Source organism: Camelus bactrianus, chromosome 2, assembly GCF_048773025.1.
Source record: "Camelus bactrianus isolate YW-2024 breed Bactrian camel chromosome 2, ASM4877302v1, whole genome shotgun sequence".
NCBI classification, from domain to species: domain Eukaryota; kingdom Metazoa; phylum Chordata; class Mammalia; order Artiodactyla; family Camelidae; genus Camelus; species Camelus bactrianus.
This window is the reverse complement of record NC_133540.1, coordinates 85,471,975-85,494,438: the sequence shown is the minus strand read 5'-3', so window position 1 is coordinate 85,494,438 and position 22,464 is coordinate 85,471,975. Positions and strand designations below refer to the sequence as shown.

General features: G+C 34.7%; 1 non-coding gene across 1 annotated transcript; it reads left to right on the top strand.

Annotated features, from left to right (window-relative positions):
• The first annotated feature begins 6,261 nt into the window (after window positions 1-6,261).
• On the top strand, window positions 6,262-6,338 carry TRNAD-AUC (transfer RNA aspartic acid (anticodon AUC)). The gene has a single exon. It is a non-coding gene; the product is annotated as a tRNA-Asp (tRNA).
• The last annotated feature ends 16,126 nt before the right edge of the window (window positions 6,339-22,464 follow it).

Sequence of the window (22,464 nt, the reverse complement as noted above, 5' to 3'; positions counted from 1 at the left end):
GCAAAAAAGAAAATAAAGACTAATTTTTAAAAATATTTACTCACATCAGTATTAAAATAACATTTTATAAATTTAAAACATAGAAAAATAAAAGCATGTCATCATTTATGACTTTTTTCCCCTTAAGCTTAAAATGTTATTCAGAAGCAAAGATATTGTTTGTTTTGTCTTAATGTGTATTATTTATTTAAAATTGAATAAATCCAAAAAAGCAAAAGTAGTATGCTTTTAATGTTTCTCTAGTGATTTAAAACAAATTGTCAAGCACTTCTGTATTTCTAATCTTTTGTTTTACAGTGATTTCCTAGAGTAGTTAACAAAACCAACTACACCCAACTTCTAGAGGCCTTATGCAAAATGTATCAAATATACACTCTGCACAGAATTAAATAATTATATGCAAATAATGTAATAATTATATAATTAAATAATTTTCAGGAAACATTCCTTAGGATAGATATCACTTTTTTACATCTGCAAAATCATACATTTTTGTCTATTTTTAATAAAACTGTCATGATACTGATGAACCTTTATTCAACCTCATTAAAGGTGTGAGACATTGTATAGAATATAGGATTTCACAGATGGAAAAAAAGCCTTTGTTTCCCAACCGAAAGTGCACACTTTGACCCACTTACACCTTTAAGAAAATATACATTTTATGAAATATAAATTTACTGCATAAGCCAAAAAAAATAGGCTGGCATGCACAGTACCAACGCAATAACAGCTGGCGGACTTCCTTTGCCTTGTAAACATTGAGATAGTCACTCAATGTGAAAGTTCGAAAATGATTTTGAAAAATTTGGAAACAAATCAAAGCAGTGCATTAAATAAGTATTACTCAGGACAGCATCGTGCCTGTTCCCAGAATGTTTCCACTCTGCTCCAAGTGATGGGTGGGGCAGGGGTAGTTTCAAGGCCCACACTGCGGACGCCAGGAAGGTTCACAGACTCCGTGAACTTAATGGCGTTTCACCAGAGTTTGTGTCAACATCAAAAAGTTTTGGCTTTTCCTTTCAGCTCTGCCAAGAAAATAATTTCCTTTGAGAACCTCTAGCTTAGAATCTAAACTAATGGGAGGCTTTTTCTAAACCAGCCAAATTTGCTTTTTCAGAATGAAACCACAGAAGTAAATATGGTTTGAGGTTATTAAACTCCGTAACAAGGAAGAAGGAAGTCTGGCAAATAAAATCTCAAAGAGATTTTTTGATAAAGGGTATATTTAAAATTCCCTTCTTTTTCCCCATTAAGAGAAAAAATTTCGCAAACATATTAAGCTTTTTGATTCAATATAAAACTTTGTAAACATAAAGTAAAAAATATATACACATGTATGTATAACAATTGCCTATCTATCCACCTCTGAGATTAAGCAATATTAGTATTTCATCATATTTGCTTCGGGTCTTTCTTAATTAAGAAAAATAATATAAATACTAAAGCCAATCCTTTTCCCCCTTTGTTGCTGAACTCCTTTGATAGTGTCATTCTTATTAATGTTCTGAATTGATGAAATAAATTCATATTTTATGAGAAGGCAAGAAAAATTTAAACATAAAATTTTTCTCTGTCTCCTACCCCAGTGTGCATTGTGCATTAACCAGACCTCCCCAAGGGCAGAAATACTTGCTCAACCATAAAGATCAATTTTTCTTCTTCTGGTGCCAGCCGTGTAACTCCTTAAAAGGAGCTCTCAATCTTGTAAGGGGTCACGATGACCCAGCAGTTGCCTTGTATGCGCAGACATCTTTGGTGAACTTCATGTACAATGCCAATATATAGTTTCCTTTAGAGACAGCAACTGGTGCAGAATGGACAGGTTAGATGACCTGGGGAGATACCAGGCTGCATCTAACAGAAGCTCTTAGCTTAAATACTTACTTACGACCTTGTAAATAATACTAGACACATTATTTATGTTCTGCCAATTTTACAAGATTATTGATTCTTGCATTACCAAAAGTGTGACTGAGCCTTCGATAAAGTCAACGATGATTAGGCGACTTTGAAAGATTGATCAAATATGTAGTCCTGTAAGATCATTGACTGTGGCCTATCAGGAAAACCCTCGCCTGAACTGGGAATGAACGGTCTTAGTTCCATGGGAAAAATTGGTCACAAAATGTCTCCCAAACCTTGGTCGAAATTAAGACTGAAAGCGTGGAGATTGCAAAATAAAAGAATGTTGCCCACCATCCAGTTCCACAAGAACCAAGTCACCAGTCCCTGCGGTCGCTGACCAACCGGACACCCTGAAAGGAGTTTGGGATGAAGATCAGTGTGAGGCACTCTGGGTTCTAGGAAAACTGGCAGAACTGATACTCAGATAGTCAGGTACTTTCAGGAGAAGATTTTATAAAACCAGTTTCTTGCATCTTCCTCTACTTGGAAAATCACTAAAACCATATTAACTAAGATACCTGTTCTTCGCGAATAGCAGTAACATTCTACCAAGGTGTGGACTTGACTGCACTTTCCCTTTTGTCAAAATCACATACTTGCTGGCCGCCCCACCCCCTACCTGTTCAGAACAGTCCTCAGATCTTTCTGAAAGACTGTTTCTTGGGTTAAAATCCTCAGATTGGCTTGAGTAAAATTTTCCATTTCTTTCTTAGATTGACTGTTAATTTTTTGTCAACAGAACTTTTATTATACATGCATGTTTCTAAATGATAGATATGATACGATAATTTGGGGCTTTAACATTTACGTGAATGGCTTTGCACTGAACGTGACTTTTTTTTTTTTAATTATTCAAAAGTATGTTTTAAAGACTTAACCCATGTTAATCCAAGTAGTTGGAGTTATTTCATTTTAACTCTGTACCATGGCATTGTTTACCACTTGAACTACTGAGGGACAGTAGTTGTTTCCAGATCTTGCTGTTATGAACAGTGTTTCGCGAGCGTTCTCACACATCATTTCTTATGTACGTGGTTGAGAGTTTCCCTAGCGCAGACATTTAGAAGGGATAGCGCCGGGGTGGGATGCGCATATCTTCAGCTTCAACTAGGTATCGCAAGAGTGCTTTCCAAGATGGTTCTATGCATTTGTATTTCCTCCAATCATGTCCAAGTTCCCATCTCCCCACATCCTCAACAAAAGTCAGTGTTAACTGTGAACAACCTCATGGCTATGAGATACTATCTCATTGTAGTCTAAATTTGTTTTTCTTTGATAAATAATGAAATTAAGTATCTATTAACTTTCTGTGAATTACCTATTCATATTCTTGTTCATTTTTCTTTTGGATTGCTTGTCTTTGTCTTATTGATATATAGTATTTGTAATATATTCTGGATAGCAATTGCAGAAGAATGAGGCTTTCATTGTGATTAAAATTAATCTGTTAGACCATTTAGATGGACCAATTTCATTTTAATATCACTGAACCTTAGAAAAGTTTTGTAAAACTTTTATTTTACTTCTATCCTGAGTTTAAGCCTTGTTCCTCAATATCACACACACATTTCTCTTACCTATTCTAATATACCTTGATCTCTCTCTCTCTACCTATCTCTTTATCTCATAGAGAAACAATGCAGCATCATGATTAAGAAAACAAGACAGGATCTGGGCAAAACTGACATTTAGTTTTGAATCTCAGCTCTATAGCTTCCTAGGCATATCACAACAGGCACTTTATATAACTTCTCTTTCCCACAGTATTTTCATCTGTTAAATTTAGAAAATAATAGTAACTACCTCAAAGAGTTATAATAAAGACAGAACACTTAGCATAAGGCTTGGCACCGAGTAAGCACCCTATGTTAGCTATCATTGTTATTCTATAAAATATTTTAAAATTATAATATTTTTCAAAAGTGCAGTTTTAAATTTCAGTTTAAATTATATATAATAAGGATATCAAAAATAAATGCTCATAGCCTCAAAGTACCTCCTCCAAATACTTAATTACTGTGCTGATTAGAACATAGGACCACAAATTCTGTTATACTTTGACCCCAAGAGATGGAGCTTAATTTCCACCTCTTAAGTATGAGATGAATCCAGTGACTTCTTTCGAACAAATAGGGTATGCAAAGGAAAATAGTCACTTTATAGTGGAACAACCTGGCTGATACCACTTTAACCAGATGACAAGGTTAACTTCCTCAGGAATAAGTAACATTGATACTATGTGCCCCCATATTGTGCAATAAGCAGGGCCTTTCTGTGATGGTTTTTAAAGCTTATAACTGTCTATTAATGAGAAAACATCAAACAAATCCAAACTGAGAGACTGTCTACAGAATATCTAACCAATACTCACCGGAAGTGTCAAGGCCCAGAAAACTGAGAAACAATCACAGATTGAGGTACCTACAGAGAGATGACAAGTAAATAGAATATGATTCTCGGTGGGATCCTGGAACAGAAGAAGGGTTGTAGTGGGAAAAAAAAAGACTGCAGTTTAGTGTATGGTGTTGTGCTAGTGTTAATGTCTAAGTTTTGATAAATGAACCATGGTTATAAAAAATGCTCACATTAGAGAAGCTGATTAAAGGGCATATGGGAACACTGTGCAATCTTTGCAACTCCTCCAAAAATCCAAAATTATTTTAGAATAAAAAGTTTTAAAAGTGAATGCCCATAATATACTATTTGACTATTGTTATGATGAATCAAGATCATTTATAGTTAGACAAAATATATAGATAGCACACGCATGAGGAGATTATATATACTTACTTTTTTTAAGTTTAGGAACTTATATATTTGGAATTAAATTTACTGGGTATACATAGCTGTGATTATTAACACAACATGAATTATCTAGAAAGATGTACCCCTTGGAGGATATTTAGCATTTAGTTAAGTTTATTCTAAGTGATAAGAGAGAGAATATAGACAAATGAAAATTGATTTTTCAATTTTTTCAATATTCTATTTAAGTATTATCTATGACTGAAAAATGAACCAGACACATTAAAATTACTTAATTATTAAATTTTCTTTTATTCCTAGCTGTTAAGGTGCTGAAGCTTTTATTTCTCCAAAAATATTTATATGAATGCAGATATTACTGTTACTTTGGAGTTGCATTAGTCCAAGCTGACAAAAAAATCAGTTAAGGACCCAGAAAATCTAAATTAACAACAAAGTACAATGCAGTCAACATTGATAGTAGAATGTGTCAGAGAAAAAAAATTAATCTACCTAGAAAATTCAAGTGGAATAATTTTATAAGATCACACAATATTGTCTGAGAATCATAGAAACCCAATTTAAAAGACTTAAATTATTTACAAAAAAAATTCAGTTACAAACTTGTGCTTATATTTATATATTTTCAAATATCAACTTGGATAATTATAAATTACATAAGAAATTTAGAAAAATTTACCCATTTCAATCTTTGTGCAAAATTCAAAATTTTCACTAATTAAAGTTTTATACTTGTAACCTAATTTTGAATAGTTGTAATTCACTATCACCTCAGGGATAAAAAGCATATATAGTCAAATATTTTAAACTCAAACTGGTAAATTCAATAAGTTACATATGTCTTAATTAAAAGTAGTAGAGAAAGAAATCTATCACACTTCTTTTTCTTCAGTCTGAAAGTTCTAGTGGTAAAAGACTCTCAAATGGAAAGGATTTTCAGTTTGTAATCTTAACCTGGAGTTTAATTTTTCTTCAAAGTGTGGCAACTGGAGTAGGTTTTATTCAGACTATCTTACTTTTAACTAGAAATGGTTTCAAGCAAAAGGAAAAAAATCTTTTCAGTTTTAATATATAAAACTTTAAGCCTGCTAATGACTACTATTTTTTGGCATGATGTTAGTTTTAACGTATTTGTTTATTACCTCTAATCAAGCTTACAGTAACCAAGCTAACACTAACCACACTACTATTTCTGAGTCAGATCCTTTCCTACTTTTCCTTATCAGAATGTTTCTGTAGACAAGAAAAGGAGTTATGCTGAAAAGCAGGACCATGTGTTAGTTTAAAATAGAGTTCACATTCATGGTAACAACTCCAGGTTGTTTTCCATAATTATATTTAGATATATTGCTTTTTCTTCACTAAATTTCATGTGTTTTACAAAACAAAAATTTAATAAGTGAGAAAATATTTAATTTTCAGCTCAGAGGGAATCTTTTCTGATAGAAAATTGTTTTGTGATCCAATTCTCTGGGCATTAATTTTTTAACTCAAGTATGCAGTTTCATAGATCACATTTTTCAAAAGTTGGTTTTCTCAAAAGTCTCCATCTTACCTCTAAGAGCAAGATCAGTTAACATCTGCAGTGGGGGTAGGGAATAGCTCAATGGTAGAGCACATGCCTATCATGCATGAGGTCCTGGATTCAATCCCCAGCACCTCCATCAAAAAAAAAGTAAATATATCCAGAGGGAACCTTAATTCAAAAAGACACCTGCACCCCAATGTTCATAGCCAAGATGTGGAAACAACCTAAATGTCCATCAACAGATGACTGGATAAAGAAGTTGTGGTATATTTATATAATGGAATACTACTCAGCCATAAAAAATAATAAAATAATGCCATTTGCAGCAGCATGGATGAATCTAGAGAATGTCATTCTAAGTGAAGTAATCCAGAAAGAAAGAAAAATAGCACATGATATCACTTACATGTGGAACCTAAAAAAAGAAAGACAACAAACTTATTTACAAAACAGAAACAAACTCAGGAATAGAAAACAAACTTATGGTTACCAGGGAGTAAAGGAAGTGGGTAGGGATAAATTGGGAGTTTAAGGTTTGCAGACACTAACTACTATATATAAAATAGATAAACAACAGGTTTGTACTGTATAGCACAGGGAACAATATTCAATATCTTGCAGTAACCTATGGTGAAGAAGAATATGAGAATGAATATATGTGTGTTCCTATGTGACTGAAGCATTGTGCTGTACACCAGAAATTGACACAACATTATAAACTGTATTTCTATAAAAATATATTTTTTAAAAAGTAAATAAATAATTAAGTAAACCTAATTACCTCTCCTCTGCAAAAATAAATAAATGAATAAATAAATATATAAAAAAAGAAAAAATAACTGCTCTGATAGTAGATCCAAAGGAGATGAGGAGAGTGCGTTAACCAAACTTTCAATTTACAAAAAAAAAAAAATACATATATATATATATCAATGCCTTGTTGATATCTTGATTACCCCTGGAGGGTAAATTCCCTGTCTTAAAATTCCCTGGCCTCCCCTTCCTTGGCAATGAAGCATATATAAGAAACAGTGGTTCTAAGAAATTTCAGTGCACTTGGGGTTGATACTCAGGAATATCATTTTCATATAATGCATGAAATTATTTAATGTTTATATACTCTTAACATAATAAGAGACTGTTGTCTTTTCCTTATTCAGCATATTTATTGCTGAAAACCACCTGCTTCCATCAAACTGTGGGATTTGTTGGATACTACATTGAATGTTAACATCCAGAAATGTGGTTTTATGATGTCAGTACACACAGCATTTTTCCCCTTTATAAATCTTCTCATAAATTTCATAGCAATTGAGTGTACCTGTGTGCGCATGTGTGTGAGTGAGTGTGTGCATGTTGGAGGGTGATATTTAATCGGAACCAAATGTCTGAACAGGAATTGAGAAGATCTTAGCCCAGTCACAGATCGACACTTACCTTTCCTTTCTGGATGGCTGTTTTCACCCAGAGTCCAAAAGAGAAAACCCACTCCAAAGGAGAGTTCTGGGCAGCTCCTTAAATGTAACATTATTGTCTTTTATCTGAGAACTAATTTTTTAGCAATGGAGTCCACACTGAGAATCTGGTTAACCAGGGTTGCCCACAGATGTTGGGAAATACCATTTTGGTCAGCAGGCAATTTTGGGATTCTCTCATTTGTGGCTTTGTAAGTCAGTTCATTCCAAAAAAAAAAAAATATACAACCCCTCTATAACCATTTAATGCTCTGGTCAGATTAATACCTTATTCTATACAGATAAAAAAGGCTGAGAGGACAGCTGCTCATCTTTTACGTCTCACAATCTGTAGATCAGAATCTTCGTTCATTGGAATATAAAGTCCTCTAACATTGCTTCTATAGCTTATTTTAAAAATCCTTCTCTAACTCAAGGTCAGAAATACATTTATATTTTCTTCTAAAAGTTTCAAAGATTGCATTTGGCATTTTTTTTTGTGAATGCTGTGAGGTGAGGAGTCACTTTTGTTTTAAACAAATAGATAACTTTTTTCATCTTCCTTTCCTCACTGGTGTACAAAGCTGTCTTTGTAATGTGTCCGTGTTCCATATTTATAGGTCTCAATTTCTGAGTTCTCTTCTCTGTTCTATTGATCTATTTGTCTCTCACTGTATTTGTCAATACCACACTGTCTTAATTATTATAAATTTGTGATAATTCTGAGACTCCGTTTAGCAAGTCTCCCCTCTTTATTCTTTTTTTAAAAAAAATAAGGGTCTTGGCTATCCTCGGCCCTTTTCCATTATCAATTTTAGATTCAACTTGTCAAGTTCCATGGAAATCACAATTAAAAGTTTGGTTGAATTGTAAATCAACTATACTTCAATAAAAAATTAATAAATTTCAAAAAATTTTGGTTGAGACATCTTCAAACCTATAAATCAATTTGAGGAAAGCATATCTTTAGGATTTGAAATCTTTTATATCACTTAGGATTATATCTTTAAAATAATTACCATTTATTGATTGCTTTGTATGGGTCATTGTATCATGTTACATAATTTTTATAATAACTCTATGTTGTAGACAATATATATAATTTTCAAGAGTGAAAAATTCTTGGATGATTTGCCCCAACCCACAAGGCTAAGCAGTGCATGAACAGGGATTCACTACTATGTCAATCTTGGTCCAGGCTCATGCTTTTAACAATTTTTCAATACACCTTTTCCACATTTTGTGAGAACTTCTAGCTAAGACCTTTATTATGAAGTGTGGCAGTGGAAGTTTCCCTGGAAAGAAGAAATATGCACTATCCCCTCTAACTACCGTGAGAACATAGCATTGCTTCGCTAAAGTATTTTTTACTGATTTTTAAATACGGTCTATATTCTTTTGCTAAGACTTCTGTAACTAAGTACCATAAACTGGGTGACTTAATTTGTTGCCTCACAGTTCCAGTGGTTAGAAGTACAAGATCAAGGTGTCAGCAATATTTGTTCCTTCTGAGGGCTATGAGAGAGGATCTGTTCCATAATTTTTGCTTAGATTTTGACAGTTTGACATTTTTTGGCTTGTGGAAGCAACACCTCCATTTCTTCCTTCATGTTCACTTGGCATTTCTCCCATGTGTATCTCTGTTTCTCTGTCCAAATTTTCCCCTTTTATAGGGATACCAGTTACATTGGATTAAGTGCCACCTTACTCCAGTATGACCTTATCTTAACTAATTATGTTTGTAGGGACCCTGTATCCAAATGAGTTCATACTCTGAGGTATTCAAGGTTAGGACTTCAATATATGGATTGGGAAGGAATGGCCACAATTCAACCCATTTTGTTGTCCTTGTAGAAAATTGGTGCTACTTAGAAAAAAGTTTTGAAAGTAAATATAACTGTAAAATTATGCTAATTATTATATTTTTCACAAGTGGAAGAAGGCAGTGGCAAATTATCAATAAATAGAGCAATCACTGGGGAAAAGTTTTAAAGAAGTCAGTGTTGAACAATTATTTCCTATGAAGTCACTCATTATACCTCAATCCTTGTCCTCTAAGTGATGTATGAGACCAGGAAAGGCCCATGAGTCAAAAGGAGAAGCTTTCTTCTCTACACTCCAGTCATGCTGTTTATTTGTATCTGTACCTTCTGAGTCTCAAAGAGCTTTCATACAAATGACTGTTCATCCTTGTATCCTAGCACCCGGCACAGTGCTCAGTATCAAGTGCTCAATGAATATCACTTCTTTCCTCTCACCAAGAGCACCCTAAGAAGACTGCATGAACGAATTTGAAGTGTGCTAACCTCAGCCACCCAGACTCCACTTACCACTTGGAGAAGTGAAGTGGTGAGGACAATAGAAACCTATACTATTTGAGTTAGATAAAACACAGTTTATCAACAAAATGTTACATGCCACCATTGTTTCTAACCATCTATTGACAGGTTTCTTTTTTGGGAGAAAGGGGGATTAAGGTGAAAAAATTTCTTCCAGTAGATAAATGTACACACACACACATCTCTATCTACCTATCTATCTATCTGTCTTCAAGACACTAGCCAAGTGGAGTCTCTGATAATAAATACATGTTGTTGTATCTGGGTCAACCCTTCAGGGAGAGCGGAACAATCAGTTAATCAACTAAAAGAAAAGATACTCGGTTTGCTAAGGTTAGCTTAATTGATCCATAAGGCATATTTTTAAAAGTTTTTAGCAATATTTTCTATTTGTGATCACTTTCATTGTTCTTACCTTCACTCGCTCTCTGATATCCAAGTATTTAAAAGTTATTACACAGCCGTTATCCAAATCTAACATCTAGGTGATTAAGCTGTGTCAAAAGAAGGAGATAAAGAAATCATAGTGAAGGAAACAGTGCAGACCTGGCTTAACTAGGGTGAAGATGCCAACACGATGACTTGGAGACACATCTCACATACATGCCACAAATGACAAGACTTCCCAGAAAATTCATAAGAAGTAGAACTGTCCTTTCAACTAATTCTATTAGCCTACTCAGGAGCACATCTTCTCTTTGATAGTTTTTGGCCAATCAACTTACTTTAAGGGGAAAAAAAAGGAGAAAACAACAAGAGTTTGTTGACTGCAGTTACTCCGCATCCTTACCTAGACTTGGAATTGTCTGTCTTTTTAATTTTAGCCGTTCTGATGGCTGGGCTCATTGTTCACCTGCACAGTTGTGTTGGTACTTAGATGGATCTCCAGTTGCTTAGTTTCTGAATCTTTGTATTTCAGAGAATTATTGTTATTTTTGTTCTTTTTCTTTTTTCTTCTTCTTTTTTTTTTTTTTTTTTTTTTTTTTAGTGGAGGTATTGGAGATTGAATCCAGGACTTCATGTATGTAAGCATGCACTCTTCCACTGAGCTACACCCTCCTCCCAACTGCTATTGATTTTCATTCTACTCCTCTATTAAGTTCCACTTGCCCTTTGGGCCAGAACTGTTGTTAATTTTGCGTCTTTCTGGAATAGAATATTAGTTATCTTCCATTCTTCCTCCAATTTCCTTGCCATCACTGATGAATAAGGGGACTACTTCCTAAAGTAGCACTTTGGTTATGGATCAGTGATGCAAATTTTAGCAACTCCAGTCACCTGAGTATGTTCTCTGGAAATGATCTGCTAGGATAATTCCTTGCACTTAGCCAGGGCTACCACACATAGGGTGGCAGAAATGCTGTATTTTCTTACTCGTTTGCTCTGAGGCTTATCAAGATAAGAGGCTCATCCAGGTGGTTGTCGATTCTGTTGACTTTGTAATGATGGGTAGCTTCCCTCTTTTCTCCTTTCTCCCCAGGCCCTACAAAATTTGTGTTATTCCAGAGTGTAGAATTTAGTCATATGTTCACTAAATGCACCCAGCTTTGTTTCCAGAAGGACCCAAATTTATTTTTTTTTCAAAAACATCAGATATCAATAAAACCTTTACTTGGAAGATATTAAAATCCCCTGCATTTAAATTTTTTTTCTCCAGGATTGAAAGATGCTCAGAAATAGGTTCCCGAAATCTTCAACTATCCTAGTTTTGCTTTTTCTTATCATCCAACTGATTCCTAATTCTGTACGCCTTGATTTCAGACTGACAAATGCAAATTCTGCATTTTAGCCGGAGTCAGCAAAAAAGAATTCCAGCAAAAGAGGAAGTGTAGGTGTTCCTCATGGTTGTATAACTTGTTTTCAGGACCGCAAGGCAATAACATGTACTAATAATCAAATCATTGCAGACTAAGTTCTGTTCTGTTCCAACAATTTTTTACCCACAATCAGCTTTATTACTGCAGTAAACACAGGCTGCATACTCGTAAAAGGTTCAAGCCACGAGACAGGAAGGTTTATTTTAGCAGGCTGACACATGTCACTATTCGCAAGCAAGAGACAAATGATTTGCAACTTTCAGATTTCCATTTCTTCAGATTATTTTCTCAAGAATGAGTTACTACATGATTATTAACAACCCTCCCAACTCTGCATTTTCATGATTCAGTGCTTGACAAACCCTAAAGAATGCGAACATATGTTTTGTTTATTCTATATATTTTATAGTCTTCACAACTTTTGGCATAAGTCATGGGTTCTTAATGTATTTCATGTTAGTTTTTGTTTTTTAGAAAATAATTATTTAGACTTAACATCTGCAGAATTAGAGACTGAAAATTCTCTTTAAAAATAACATTTAAAGCCCTTATACATTTTGTGTGTGTATTGTGGGGGTAACTTATGTATTTTATTTATTTACTTTTAGACGAGGTACTGGGGATTGAACCCAGGACCTCATGCATCCTAAGCACAGACTCTACCACTGAGCTATCCCCTCCTCCAGAGTTAATACTTCTTAAAGTGATCTCGTAAGACAAAGAATATCAGTAGATAATCACCACCACAATCATCACCACAACAATAACGGTAAAATAAGATCTTGACCTGTCTACAATACATTAGCATTGCTAGTAGTTTCACGAATTCCTAGTGAAAATCCATCATAATTATTTCCAGTACTTTTCCATAGATACTAGTTATAGATTGTTGAGTATGATTATGCTGTAGTTAAACAAAATACTAATCCTTTCAGTTGATAAAAATATAATGTTCTCAGAGAGTGGAGATGAGAGAGAGAAAGAGAAAGAGAGGAAAATGTATTGAAAACAAAATATTTTATTTACCAGAATTCCCCATAAAAGTAAAATTATAATTTTTTTCTTTTTTTTAATATGGCATTCTTTTTTATTGAAGTATAGTCAGCTTACAATGTTGTGTCAATTCCTGGTGTACAGCATAATAAAATTGTAATTTTTGACAAAAATACTGTAATGGGCAAATAGGAGAATAGGCGAGTTTTCCAAAGCGTGCTAAATGTGAGTAGAATTATTACGTGTGAGAAAGCAGAAAAACTTGGGAAAAGAGAGGAAGAGAAAGAGAGTAGAATAAATGAATCAGAGATGTAGAGGACCATTGATTGTCAGCGGGCCCCTTTCCTCCCTAACTCGTATGATGACAGGTTTCTAAATGAACAGACAGCATGGACTTTGGGGCATGTGTTTGGGGATATTACCTGTTGAGGATTTGGGATTGGAGCGCTGATGATCACAGCAGAATAAGGAAGTTCTAGAATCTCACTGGATACGTGCAACAGATTCTGGACTGTAACAAAGCCTTGGACATTGCACTTAGGTCAAGTTTAACCAGATCCTCAAGGGCAGGAGGGCTCCAGCTAACATCTAGGTTATAAAGATAATGGCTACAGTACTGCATCCTTACTCAGAAATGGTGGTTGTCTACGAGGATTTAAAGTCGCACAGCATTTGTCAACATCTATGGGAAACAGCACATCTGACTGCACTTACTTCCAGTAATAGTACCTGTGATGACTTTCTACCCAGTACTTTTTAAGGAAAAGAACTGCATCTTACTCACTCAGATACATTACCTGAAGTTTCCAGCACAGAGATTAGTAGATGTTTGCTACTGAATTCTTGTGAAATTGGTTGAGTGACCTGACAAGATCTTGTAATATAATGGAGAGACAGGATTGGTGTGGGGACCAGAAAGCCTAAGTTCAAACTTTGGCTTGAATTAAACTTAAGCAAGTTTCCTAGATTTTCTGAGTTTTAGTCTTACCGATTTCAAAATGAGATAATATTTCCTTTCTCAAAGTGTACTAGAGTGAAAGACTGTAAAAGCATAAATGCAATGTACGCGTTTAATTTATACTTTTTTTAATTGCCAGACCTTCAAAGGATGTAAGCCTTTTACATTAAAATTCAGTAGGGTAAGGACTGTCTTTCTTCTATTTAGAGCAATATTTTTGCTTAATTTTGCATGTACCATGGACCCCTGTGAAAAGAGAGTCCATGAAACATTTATGTGAAGTTTCGGTTATAGTTTTTAGTATGTCTATATACAACTTTTAGTGGCAATGCTGTCTCTGAATGGTGAAATAACTACAAAGGCAGATAGTTCTTTTTCTGTGTAAAATGAAACACAAGAATTGCTACCCTTCAGAAGAGCAAATAGTTATGCTGAAAGTAAGGAAACATTTCATTAAAAGTGTCTTTGTCGCTAACTCTTTGTAGTAATATAGTGTTTGCATAAAATATCTGGTATTATTTGCTTACCATTTTCACAGAAGTTCGGAATTCAGAAACAACTTCATGGTTACTATCAGTAGTATACCCCTCAGTGGCTGGGACCGCCCTAAGCTTCTAGGGGAAAAACAAGGATAGAAGTTGCTCAGCATTGCGGAATCTTGGGAAGTTTTAAAGACCTCGTGATGATTGTTGCAACATGGAGTTAAGAAATGGTACATTCTAAGCCCAAATCAAAACTGTAAAGTTTTTCAAATATTTATATAGGTTAAAATCTTTTTACTATGGCAGTTTTTTTTCCTATACTCTCTTCCATACAGTAAGAGTCCACATCATTGATTCCTGGCAGGGGGATTTCAGGAGAGGAAAAGAAAATTGAGCCTCTTCAGAGAGCTTAGTTAGTAATTGTGTATTTTTCTTATGAGTCTTTTGTCCTTCCCTGTAGATAAAGCAAACACCCATGAGCAAGAGAACAGTCCCCATGTGGGTCTAGGAATTCCTTGCATTTTGACTCTCAAGATTTTGCTGCCTCATAAAAATATATTTTTCTTAAAGTTAAACATTAGGTAATATAAATCCTACAGATCAATTGGGGAAAGATCTAATATTACAAGTTTTAACACATATGATACCAAAAGCACAAGCAACAAAATAAAAGAATAGGTAAATTGGACTTCATCAAAATTAAACAGTTTTGTGCAGCAAAGGACACTATCAACAGTGAAAAGGCAGCCCACGGAATTGGGAGAAAATATTTGCAAGTTATACATCTGATAAGGGGTTAATACCTGTAATATATTCAGAACTCCTACAACTCAACAACAACAACAACAGAAACAAACATTCAATTAAAAAATGGGCAAAGTACTCAGATAGACGTTTCTCCAAAGAAAATACACAGATAGCCAGTAAGCACATGTAAAGATGCTCAGCATCACTAGTCATTAGGGAAATGCAAATCAAACCCAGCTTGAGAAACTATTTTACATCCATGAAGACATCTATTGAAAGGAAGAAAGGAAGAAAGAAGAGAGGGGGAAGGAGAGAGAAAGGAAGGAAGGAAAGGAGAGAGAGAGGAAAAGAAATTAAGTATTGGTGAGAATGTGAAGACACTGAAATCATGGGCATTGCTGGTGGAAAGATAAAACGATGCAGCTGCAGATGAAAACAATATGGTGTTTCCTCAAAAAAATAAAAATGCCACAACTTCCAGCAATTCCACTTCTGGATATATTCCCCAAGAATTAAAAACAGGGACTTGAGCAGATATTTGTACACCAGTTTTCATAACATTATTCACAATTCACATTCATAACATTATTCACAGTAGCCAAAAGGAAGAAAAACCCAAATGTCCATCAATAGGTAAATGGTTAAACAAAATGTGCATACATACAATGGAAAGTTATTCTTAAAAAGGAAGAAATTCTGACACATGGTACAATAGGGATGAACCTTGAAGACATGATGCAAAGTCACATAAGCCAGTCACAAAATGACAAATGTTTTGTGATTCCACTGATAATAGGCTTCTAGAGTCATCAAATTCATAGCTACAGAAAAATTAAATGCTGGGTGCCAGAGACTGGAGGAGAAGGAGGAATGAGGAGAAATTGTCTAATGGGCACATAGTATCAATTTGGGAAAATGAAAAAGTTCTAGAGATACAGTTTCATGATGGTTTCACAACACTATGAGTATACTTAATGTCAGTGAACTGTAAGCTTAAAAATTGTTAAGATGGTATATTTTGTTATGTATATTTTATCACAATAAAAAATAAGTTTTTAACACAATAGGGAATACAGGTGACCCTTAAAAAATAGACAGACAGATGATTATATTTAGATAAATTTATAAACAGATACAGACAGATGGAAGATTTTTAGAATTATATACAAATTTCCTAACTTGAAGGGAGAAAAAGGAGGCAAAGAAACAGAGCAGGCTTGAATTCAGACTTACGTTTCATAAGTTGAGAATCCAGTAGAGCTTATCCAAATTCCGTTAACTATTCCTCCCCTATGTCTACTCAACATACACTGCCAGACTACCTCTGTCTTGAGCTGCCATATTTCTTGTTTTATAGGCCTTAAAAACATCCAAAGGTTATGTTAGAATTGAACTGGAGGACATTCTGAACTGTCAGAGGCGGACATATTTCAAGGGGCAAGTTAAGGAGGTACTGGAAATTCAATCTCAGTTATTATATCTAAAGAACAAGTGAGGAAATGTCTTTAGGAGGAAAAAGAAATGGCCAGAAGCTGAGAATGTCAATGCAGAGAGCAAGGCAAGAAAACATGCGGTTCAAGAAAAGTGGTTTGGTGCTTATATACATATATATATGTATATTTATTGAAGTATGGTCAATTTACAATGTTATGTTAGTTTCTGATGTATAGCATAGTGATTCAGTTATACATGTATATATATTCCTTTTCATATTCTTTTTTTAATCATAGGTTATTACAAGATATTACTATTCAATATCTTGTAATAACCTATAATGGTACTTATATATTTATTTGTCCTGCCAGTATTAGCTTAAGAACTTGGGAAGACTGAGGCTCAGGCTCAGGCCATCTGCTGAGGCAGCTACAGGTAGCCGGGGAAAATAGAGTGTAAAGCAGGCAGTCATTAACACTTTATTCTCTTAATTTCTTTCAGTTCCTGTCTCTATTTTGGTGCATTTCTTTTAAATTGCACATATTGTAGAATTAAAGGATAATTTGACTTATAAATCATATTTACTAAAATGCACTGTATATTTCTCAACTCTCTCCACCATTCCAGATGCAAAAAAGTCTAAAACATTGTGTTTAACATATGTGGTCCAACACTGATCATCCAATCCTTATCTAAGACATGAACAGAACCATGGGCTTAACTAAAGAAGGAATACCTGTAGTGCTGGCTTTTACTATCAGATAAAAAAAAAAAATTGCTTTGAGGGATTAGTTTTTCAGTCAGTTCTGTGGTCCAAACTGGCAGCCAAAAGAGTGTGACTTGGAAGTTTCTGTGTTTCAAGGTAATTTTAATTATTATGACCCTAGGCAAACCATGTGTCCCCAGTTTACCACAATTTCTACGGCCTCCTGTTGATGGCATTTACCTGCTGCATACATTTCTCTAACTTATATGGTCATCAAATATGATTATCATTATTATGGTAGACCCTTGACATAGTTTGAGAAATTCGGCAAATTCTCAAACTCCAGCATACTCCAGTAGTAGACCTCAAGGAAGGGAAGACAAGGTGGTACAAATGTTGTTAATGGTCATGTTAGCTCCATCACTACCTAAGGAACATGCTCTCCACACATCAGCTTCAAAGCCCACACACCAGGTTCATTGTTACTGGCAGAAAACTACAAATTACTACTTGCTGTAGGTTTTTTATTCATTTATTTTTGGCTCCCATCCCGCACTTATTTTTTTAAATAGGTATTTTTAAAGAACAGTTTCAGATTTACAGAAAAATTGAGAAGATATTGCAGAGAGTTCCCATATATCCCAAACCCAGTTTCCACTATTATTTTTGGGTGGTGATAATTAAATTTATTTATTTATTTTAATGGAGGTACTGAGGATTGAACCCAGAACCTTGTGTGTGCTAAGCATGAACTCTACCACTGAGCTGTACCCTCCCCACTCGAGCGTCCACTATTATCAACATCTTACATTAGCAGGGTACATTTGTTACAATTAATGAGCCAATATTGTTACATTATTGTTGTGGACTGAATGTGACTCCCCAAAATTCATATGTTGATATCCTAACTCCCAATGAAACGGTATTAAGAGGTAGGGCCTTTGGGAGAAAATCAGATATGAGAGTAGAACCCTCTAGAATAGGATCATTACTGTCGTGAAAAGAGATGGGAGCTTGCTCTGGCTCTCTGCTTCCTGCCATGTGAGAATACAATCAAAAGTTGGCAGACTGCAAAGAGGAAGATGCTCACCAGAACCCGATCATGCTGGTACAGATTTCCAGCCTCTAGAACTGTAAGAAATAAATGTCTGTTTTTTTTTAATAAACCACCCAGTCCATGGTACTTTTTTATAGCAGCCCAAACTAAGACAAATAATATTAAACAAAGTCCATACTTTATTCAGATTTTCATAGATTTTACCTAATGTCTTTCTTATGTCCTAGAATCAATCCAGGATACATTGCATTTAATTGTCATGTCTCCTTAGACTCCTCTGAGATGTAGTAGTTTCCCAGAATGTCCTTGTTTAAGATGACCTTGACAGTTCTGAGGAGCACTGGTCAGGTACTTCGTGGAATGCTTCTCTATTGGAATTTGTCTCATGTATTTCTCAGTATTAGACAGGGATTTTAGGAGGAAAACCACAGAGGTAAAGTGCCATTCTATCAACACGATTTATCACCATGTTGTTGACCTTGGCTGATGTACTGATTTTCAGGTTTCCCTACTATGAACTTGCTCTTCTTATTCTCCCTTCCGTACCATGTTCTGTGGAATGAAGTCACTCTGCACCGCTCCCACTTCAGGAGGGCATAGTTATGCTTCACCTTGGGGAAGAAGTATCTATGTAAATTACTTAGAATTCTTCTGCATGAAAGGTTTGTCTCTTCTGCATTTATTTATTTACTCAATGATTCATATCAGTATAGACTCATGAGTATTTGCTCTAGGTTTTGAGTTATAATATACTACTTTATTTTGTTCTCAACTTATTCCAGCTTTGGCCATTGTTCCAGCTTTCAGTTGGCCCCTGTTCCTCTGTGGCATACCCTCACCAATTTTTTTTGGAGAAAAGCACTTTCTTACTTTATGTTGATGGAAGATGCTCACAACTCATTTTGTATGTTTCCTTCCCCAGTCTCCTAATGAGACATTCCTCCAAGGAGCACTGTTCTGTTTTACTGGAAAATGGTTTTAGAAACCAAGATCTGGGTGCAAGGTGTGCTTGAGGCTGCTAGAGTGTCATTGCTTCTTGGGCGTCTCAGCTGACAAAGGAAAGAAGTATGTCTGTGTGTACTAACCTGTTTATATACACATATACACATATCCATAAGTATTTCTATATGTATCCATTTGTATCTATATTAAGCTAAACATGAATTCATACTGATGTCTCCAACTCTTAATTCATTACTACATGGATTATTTTTGCTTCCTCCCCTTGCTTATCTGAAAATTTATACTGTAACAGTGAGGAACCTGGCTCCAATTATTAGCGATCCATTTACTTTTGCTCAATTTAATTGTTCAGTTACGGGTGTAGCAATATCAAAATTGTCAACACATACTCCTTTCTGCCATAGATTTTTCAGGAGTCAAAATGTGAAAAGTTAAAATCTGTAAAAGCTAATGTACTATATTATATGTAAAGCAAGTATAAAAATGGCATTTATTCTGTTCCAAATAAATCCACACAGAGCATACCATATTTTTGTCAGAGCTCATGTATCTTTGTTTACTAAAAACTGCTCAAATTTTTAAATAATTGGAGAAGGTATAGATTTAAAAAATCACACAGCTTATATAAAATTTATGTAACATTACATATGGATGATATTATTTCAATTCAGAATTTTTTTCATATTAGCACAGAGGCCTCATTCAAGTTTTACAGGAAGATTTTGTAAATATGAGATTTTCTTTCATTATCCAGATATAAATTTGTAAATGGGATCAATAGTAAAATTCCACTTAAGAAAATTTTGGAATGAGCTGTTTACAAAGCATGACTGGCATATACTACAGAAGAATAAAACAAGTGTGGAAAGTTGGCGGAGGGATGATTCACATATGTCATGAGGACGCTTCTCGAGACCTCTGAGACCTGAGAAGAAACAAGTTTTCACTTTAGTAAAACATGCCTTACACGGGATCCCTGTAAAGGGGCATGCTGAGTGCCTTTGGAAGCGTAAAGAAGAAATCTAGGCAGAGATGCAGAGATGGCTACCTACAGAATGCTTTCCCATGGACATATCTTTTCAGGGAACCCTGAAAATATAAATGTAAAAGCATTTTGAAGAGCATGGGATGAATGGCAGAAGATTAATTTAGGATGTAGAATCACATCATAACATGATTAAAATATGAGCTTAATCATGCCCTATGAAATGGAATTTCTAGTTACATTAAAAGCTTACTTTTAGCCCCAGCACCATGATCCTGCACAAAGCTATCAGAATACTCCTCTAGATAAATTCTGAAGCAAACCTGGAGTGGAAATATCTATGACTGTTTCCCCATCTTAATTTTCCAACATGCTATGCTTTTTGTGGGGGTGGGGAATAGTAATTAGGTTTACTTATTTATTTATTTAGAGAAGGTTCTGGGGATTGAACCCAGGACCTCGTGCATGTTAAGCATGCACTCTGCCACTTAAACTATACTCTCCCCACTTCATGCTATGCTTTTGAGTCCATTTATCATTTTACCAAATAATGTTAAAAAGTCTTGTAACAATAGTATTTATCCAACGTGATTTTTATCTATGGGAATGCAAAGAACATAGAAAGCCTTCTTTCTCCACTGATTAAGAGTTGAGTTCTTGGACTCTTAGGTATCTTTTGGGGAATTTCTGATTGCCCCCACTGTAAATCTTGTGGGAAGTAATAAGCCTGCTCTTTACTCTGTTACATGGAAAAATTTCCTGTTTGTTGTCTGTTATCTTTGCAAATTCAGCTGGTGGTTAACAAACTTGGGACAATTGCTGTTTGATGGTCTTTTTAAGTGGGTAATTGAGAAATTGTTATCTTAAGTTTTTTTTCCCTTATTGCAGGGTTAATGCAGTCTTAAGCAATTTTTCTTAGCTGTATTACTACCGTAAGCAAAAAGCAAAATAGTTTTTCATTCTTTCTTCTGAAGTTTTCAAGCATAACCTGGCCTGGCTGACCAAATAGATCTATTACAGTAGAAAATAATTATTTACTCACTTACTAAATCTTGAAAGAAAAGATTTTGCTTAGGTAACTTCAACCTATAAATCTATTTTTTGATTCATGTCTAGCAAACATAAGAGCAATTATGAAAATTACTTGATTTGTATGTTGTATGTACAATGTATGTGTTATAGTAGTTTACACTTAATTCAACTTTTGAGGTGAACCCTTTATTATCTCTCCACATTTTTTTACTTTATGTATGTGTATCTCTATACTTACATTCATGTTTCTACTTGGAAAATTTGGTTTATAATTTGTTATATACACAAATAGATTAAATGTATGGATAATAGATTGTATGCTCAACTTTGTGTCTATGTCTATACAAATAAAATTTGTGTCTATATATGTAATTTTATTAATATTGTGGAAGCAAAATGAAACAAATTTTCAATTCAGCAAATTTACTGACTTTTTCTTTGCTCTCTTGCTCTCATGTTTTCTCTCTCTTACTCGTTTTCATTTTTCATTTTTGGCTTGTTTACATGACACTTAATCTGCAGTTTGATCCACTTAATTGCCTTTTCAGTGGAATAATTTGTTGTCTTATAAGACAGGGACAATACATATGAGAGCATGAGGAAAATCATTTGGCATATTTTAAAAGTGATAAAAATGAAATTAAGAGGTTGATATTTTAAAAATATATTTGTTATTAAGATTCACCAGATTGGTGCACATGTCTTCACTTTGCCTTCAGGGTTGAACACTGATCATATTAAAGATGGGTATTTAACACATTAAAAGGTTTTGTGTAAGATTGGGAGTTTTTTGATGATTCAGTCTCCAAATGCCATTAAAAAGTCCCCAAGATCATACTTCTGAGTTGCTTTTTATGGCTTCCCATTTCTTTTTAGGAGACCCAGGAAGAATGGTTTATAATGCTGGTGATTTTAAATAAAGGTAATTGGAATCCATTAGAAGTTTTCAATTCCAAATCTAAGCCCTTTAGGGCTTTCCATAGTCCATTTAGCATATCTTTATCTGTTAACACTTGTTCTGTTTCAAGCCAAACACAAGTCATACTGAAATTCTTTCACTTCTCAGATCACAGAAATTACTTCTCCCCTGCCTTCTAGCCTACTCTTCCCCCCGGGTCCTTCTTCCCTTTGGCTGGCTAACTCCTACTCATCTTTCAGACTCTGGCTTAGATTTTCTTAGGGAAACCTAGGCCACTTCGCTTTGATAACTCCTTGCTAACTGCTTCTGAAGACCCCTGCATCTCTCCTATTATCATTTTATTAAAATGATTTGTTCGTTATCTTGTTTTACTCAC